The sequence below is a fragment of the Lactuca virosa genome, chromosome 4 (assembly GCF_052849685.1).
Source record: "Lactuca virosa cultivar CGN04683 chromosome 4, Lactuca_virosa_CGN04683_v6, whole genome shotgun sequence".
Taxonomy (NCBI): Eukaryota; Viridiplantae; Streptophyta; class Magnoliopsida; order Asterales; family Asteraceae; genus Lactuca; species Lactuca virosa.
Window position 1 is genome coordinate 55,796,473 of NC_136429.1, and position 6,405 is coordinate 55,802,877.

Consider the following 6,405-nt stretch of genomic DNA (forward strand, 5'->3'; position numbering starts at 1 on the left):
TCATAAGTATTTTAGTGTCAAAAGTTGCATTTGTTTCATGAAAATGTTTGTAATTGTTTGATGAAAATGTTTGTATACTTCCTATAAAATCATATATTTTCTACTAAAATGAAAAATAGCCTTCTACCAAGACTCAACTGTTTGTATGTTCTGTTCTCTTTGAAAATGGTGTAAAATGTATGTATGTACTTGAAATAGTATAGATGTGTGTTTCCGTATTTTTAAAACTATATTTACTGGAAAAATAGTATGCATTCCATATGAGATAATATCGTTGTATGAATGTAATGGAAAATGAAGATTTGCAGTAGTGTTGTATAAAATACACTACTGATGCATTAACTACCTTAAAACCGAACTGTTAATTAAGGTTAAAATGTGATAAGGTTATAACCATACTTAATAGACTAGTATAAAACACGACGTTCTTCAGATGTCGAAATGGTATGACATTTGTCACCTGTAGACCTGCAGGTCCCACTGTAGCTAGCAGCAAGGTGTAAGATGGTCAATCTCGTATAGATCTATACACAAACTCACGCTCTCCCTCTAGTAGACTCTGGTTTTAAAACATGACATAGCAAGGATATTTATATGCCATGAAATAGTATCTCACATTTTAGTTATCTTGTTCTTGTTATAGTATGTATGTTACTTCTTGTTCTTGTAAATGAATAGAATACTTTGTAATGAATAGTATTAGTATGTATGCATTGACTAATGTGTGTTTCTCTGTTCTAGAAATAGTATGTAGTGATCCTCGAAACTATACCTATTATAGTTTACTAGTATGTTTATTTGAACTGTTACTGATTTTGTAGAAAAGACTCAATTGTTCAACATGAGCAACTCAGTTAAGTATGTTCCTTAAAAATGGGGTTTAATATTCATGTATGTATTCAATAAATATAACTATGATTTAGCCGACAGTCGGACTAGTGATCCTACCCTAAGCCCACAACCAAACAAGGAACAGGAGTTACGATATTTAGCAATAGTCCTAAGTCCGTTAAAGCGTACTTATACATAAATAGAGATACACGAATATGATTTTGATAAAAAAAATAAATCTAGGAATAGTCTTAATATGGTTTTAACAAGTGTTTGAGTATAAGAACTCCTTTTGTTTGATGTTTTCACATGTAAGTGATTAACACATTTATCTTGTGTTCTACTTGTATTCTCCCCCTAAAAAGCATTTAAAAGCATATAAAACTGTAATTTGTAGGGGGGGTATGAACTCACCTTATGTGGGTGATTCGATATAGGATGATAAGTTTCACGGGTGAAGTCCCGAAGCACAAATGAGTCCTATTTAGCATATTAAGACATATATATGTATACAATTAGTGATCATAACCATAAATATAGCAAGAAAACGGATTGAGTTGCAAGCTTAACTTACAAAATAGGGTGCTAGAGTCGAAAAGGAAGGCTGGAAGGGGTTCACGGCCCATACTCTAGTGTGTGTTCTTGGTGTTCTTGCTGAAATGATGATGATGCAAGTGTTCACGGCCCAAAGATCTTGATGATCTTGATGTTCTTGACAAATGAATAGGATGCAAGGGTTCATGGCCCAAGAACATTTGATTTTCTTGATTTTACGGCCCAAAGATCTTGAAGATTTAATAACACTTGAGGATCCTTAGTTATATCTTAAGAAGATACAAAGGAAAAGGATGATAGTTAAAAGGGAGGTGTTTTCGGTTGAAGATCCTTGGGAGAAAAGCCTTGTGTTTGCGGTTAGAAGGGAAGAAGTGAGGTAAAATCAGTCAACAATTATATATAGGGGAGGAGTTCACGGCTACAAACCGAGGGTTCACGGTCCGAAGCCCGTTCTCGGCCTGAAGTCTCGTTCACGGCCCAAGGCTCATTTACGGTCTTAGCCAAGATTGTGGTCCTCGGTTTCCAAATGACTTTCTTCACTTAACACACAACACCTTAGAATACTAGGTTTGAACATATTCATCTCATTAATCTAATCTAACAATAAGATAATTAAAGAAATAAGTTTGACCTTTACTGGATAAGTTTTACTTTCATTGACCAAGTTTGACTTTTACAAGATAGGAATTACGGGTTGTCACATCATCCCCCCGTTAAAGGGAATTTCGTCCCGAAATTAAGGATTAAGAAAATACACATGGACTAAGGGAAAAGATGAGGATACTTATGTTTCATTTGATCATCTCGCTCCCAAGTGAATTCGGGTCCCCGTTTTGCATTCCAGCGAACATTCACTACCGGAATACAACTTTGTTTCGTTTGCTTGACTTGCCTATCCATGATTTCTATGGGTTCTTCCACGAAGTTGAGGCTCTCATTGATCTTGATTTCATCGAGTGGGATAACTAGAGTCTCATCAGAAAGGCACTTCTTTAGGTTCGATACGTGGAAGGTAGGGTGTACGTTGTTAAGTTCTTTAGGTAGTTTGAGTTTGTAAGCTATTGGGCTGATTCTAGCGAGAATCTCGAAAGGGCCTATGTACCTTGGATTTAGCTTACCACGCTTTGCGAAGCGTATCAAGCCCTTCCAGGGTGAGACCTTCAATAGGACAAGGTCACCAACCTGAAATTCCAAAGGTTTCTGTCTCTTGTTAGCGTAGCTTTTCTGTCAGTCTCTAGAGGCTTTCAATCGTTCAAGAATCTGAACAATCGTCTCTATCGTTTCCCGAATGATTTCTGGACCCGTGAGAGTGCTGTCAGGAACTTGTCCTTTAGCTAGTTGCGTGTCACCCACCTCAGCCCAGCACAGAGGGGATCTGCACTTCCGGCCATAGAGGGCTTCAAATGGAGCAACTTTGATACTGGAATGGTAGCTGTTGTTGTATGAAAACTCGACCAATGGCAAATGGATATCCCATGCTTTACCAAAGTTGATCACACAAGCTCTCAGCATGTCTTCCAACGTCTGTATCGTCCTCTCACTCTGTCCATCAGTTTGTGGGTGGTAGGTTGTACTCATGTCCAGCCTAGTTCCCATGGACTTTTGTAGCGACTGCCAGAATCTTGAAGTGAATCTACTGTCTCTATCAGAGATGATAGATATGGTAACACCATGCAGTCGTACAATCTCCCTAATGTATGTTCTTGTCATTTTCTCCATCTTGTCGGTTTCTTTGATTGGCAGGAAGTGTGCGGACTTAGTTAACCTGTCTACGATCACCCAAATGGTATCGAGACCACCTGTTGTCTTGGGCAATTTGGTTATGAAGTCCATTGTAATCCGCTCCCACTTCCACTCAGGTGTCTCCAATTGTTGTAGTAAACCTGAGGGCTTTTGGTATTCAACCTTAACCATGTTGCAAGTAAGACACTTGCCCACGAAGGTAGCAATCTCTGCTTTCATGTTAGGCCACCAATATAACTTTTTGAGATCCAGATACATCTTATCTGAACCTGGGTGAACGGAATATCTAGTATTGTGCGCTTCGTTCATGACAATGTCTTTGAAACCACCGAGCTTCGGTGTACAGATCCGATCCATGAGGTATAAGGCTCTTTCATCATTGACTTCTAAGTTCTTATACATCCCTCGATGGGATTCACCTGTCACATTTTCAGGTTTTAAGGCTTCCAGATGTGTGGACAGATGTGAATGGATTGTCATAGTCAATGCCTTGACTCTACGACCTGAGTATTCTTTCCGACTTAGGGCGTCAACTACTACGTTGTCCTCACTGGGATGATAATGAATTTCACATTCGTAGTCATTGAGTAGCTCGACCCACCGTCGTTGTCTCATGTTGAGCTCCTTCTGGTCGAATATATGTTGGAGGCTTTTGTGGTATGTAAAGATAGTGTTTTTCGTACCATACAGGTAGTGTCTCCGGATCTTCAGAGCAAATACCACTGCTCCTAACTCAAGATCATGAGTAGTGTAGTTGACTTCGTGTGTCTTAAGCTGTCTTGAGGCATAGGCGATGACCTTTCCCTGTTGCATCAGAACACAACCAAGCCCTTGGTTGGATGCATCGCAGTAAACCACAAAATCTTCTATCCCTTCTGGGAGGGATAATATCGGTGCACTGCATAAGGCTTGCTTAAGCGTTTGGAACTCTTTTTCTTGTTTCTCTTCCCAGTCAAAAGTTACACCTTTCTGGGTCAATGTGGTAAGTGGTTTCGCAATCTTTGAAAAATTCTGAATAAACCTGCGATAGTAGCCAGCGAAGCCTAGAAATTGACGAATTTCTGTAGGCGTCTTTGGTGTTGACCAGTTCTCAATGGCCTTTATTTTGTAAGGGTCCACGTGTATTCCCTCTTCGCTAACCACGTGACCTAAGAATTCGAATCTTCGAATCCAAAATTCGCACTTAGAGAACTTCGCATAAAGCTTCTTTGCTCGTAGTGTTTCTAAGATCTGTCATAGGTGTTGACTATGCTCCTCCTTACTACGAGAGTAGATAAGTATGTCATCTATGAATACAATAACAAATTGATCTAAGTAAGGGCGGGACACCCAGTTTATTAAGTCCATTAATACCGCGGGTGCATTGGTTAATCCAAAAGGTATCACTACGAACTCGTAGTGACCATAACCAGTTCGGAAGGCTGTTTTGGGAACATCTTCCTCTAACACTAGTAACTGGTGATACCCGGATCTTAAGTCAATCTTTGAAAAGTAGCTCGCTCCTTGAAGTTGGTCGAACAAATCGTCTATCTGTGGTAGAGGGTATCGGTTTTTAACGGTAAGTTTGTTTAGCTCGCGATAGTCGATACAAATACGAAACGATCCGTCTTTCTTCTTTACGAACAAGACCGGTGCTCCCCGGGGTGAGAAGCTTGGTCTAATGAATCCCTTGCTTATATGTTCGTTCAGTTGACTGGATAGTTCATGCATCTCAGTTGGTGCTAGTCGATAAGGCGATTTGGCTATAGGGGTAGATCCTAAAACTAAGTCAATTCTGAACTCGACTTGACGTTGTGGTGGTAATCCTGGGAGTTCTTCGGGAAAGATGTCGGGAAAGTCGCGTACTTCAGGGATGTTCTTTATGTCTTTCACTTCTTGGCTCATATCAACCACGTGAGCAAGGAATGCATGATATTCCTTCCGTAAGTACTTCTGGGCTTGTATACTTGAGATGATTCGAAGTTTCGTGCCTGGTTTGTCGCCATAGATAACTAGGGTTTCGCTATTCGGTAGATTAAGACGAACGGCTTTCTCAAAACACATGATGTCAGCACGATGAAGACTCAACCAATCCATGCCGATAATGACGTCGAAACTTTTAATTGAGACAGGCATGAGGTCGATTTGAAATTAATAGCTATCTAGAGAGAGGGTGCATCCTATGAATATATCGTTAGTGCTCTCAGTCTTCCTGTTAGCCATTTCTACGGTGAACGTTTCTTTTAGTGCTCGTGGTTGTTGTTTAAGTAAGTGTGAAAATTTTTGGTTCACGAAACTCCTCTCTGCTCCACTATCAAATAGTATGCATGCATAAGAGTTATCGAGGAGAAACGTACCCGTGACCACCGTAGGGTCTGCCACAGCTTCCTCATGGCCTATCGCCAAAGATCTTCCCACTCCGCCAGTATTGCCTGCCTTTGGGCAGTTTTGCTTGTAGTGACCAACTTCGCCGCACCCGTAGCAGGCCTGGCCTGCTCCGGTACTAAGGACCTGGGAGATTAGTCTTGTCGGTGCCTTACAAAAACGGGCAGTGTGCCCCTTCCTGTTGTAGTTAGCACAGTGCATCTCCCGGCAGGGTCCGTTGTGGTGGAAGTTGCACTTGTTGCACTTCGGCAAACTCCCAGCATATTGTTTTGCTGGTGCAGTGACAGCAGGTGCTGTTGCGGCATGAACAACCCCAATCTGTTGTTTCTTGGCAGAGTTTTGTGTCGAGTTGTTCTTCTTCCTATCCCAAAACTTCCTCTTGTTTTCGGTTGTTTTGGCTGGTTCTGGGACAGCAGGGGTTATTGTTGGTGTACGGACTCCATGGTCAATGAGTCGTTGTGCCAATCGTTTGGCACTGTCAAAGGTAGTGGGGTTTGAAGACAATACATTCCCCTGAAATGGAGGTACCAGCCCCCAGATGTACCTCTCAATCTTCTTGCCCTCAGTGGGGACCATCCCCGGACATAGAGCCACCAGATCATTGAACCTTGTAATGTAGGCTACTATGTCTGGGCCTTTCATGGTTAGGCTCCAAAGTTCCCGTTCATGTTTATGAACTTCACCCCTCGTGCAGTACTCCTCTGTCATAAGATCCTTCAGAGTTTCTCATCCCATCGCATTAGCCACTATGAGAGTTAGTGACTTGACATGGGCATTCCACTATGTGAGGGATCTGTCCGAGAAGGTGCAGGCAGCAAATTTTACTTTGCTTCCTTCCGGGCAGGAGCAAATCTCGAAGATAGACTCCGTTTTCTCTATCCATTATGATAGTGCAATAGTTCCACCGATGCC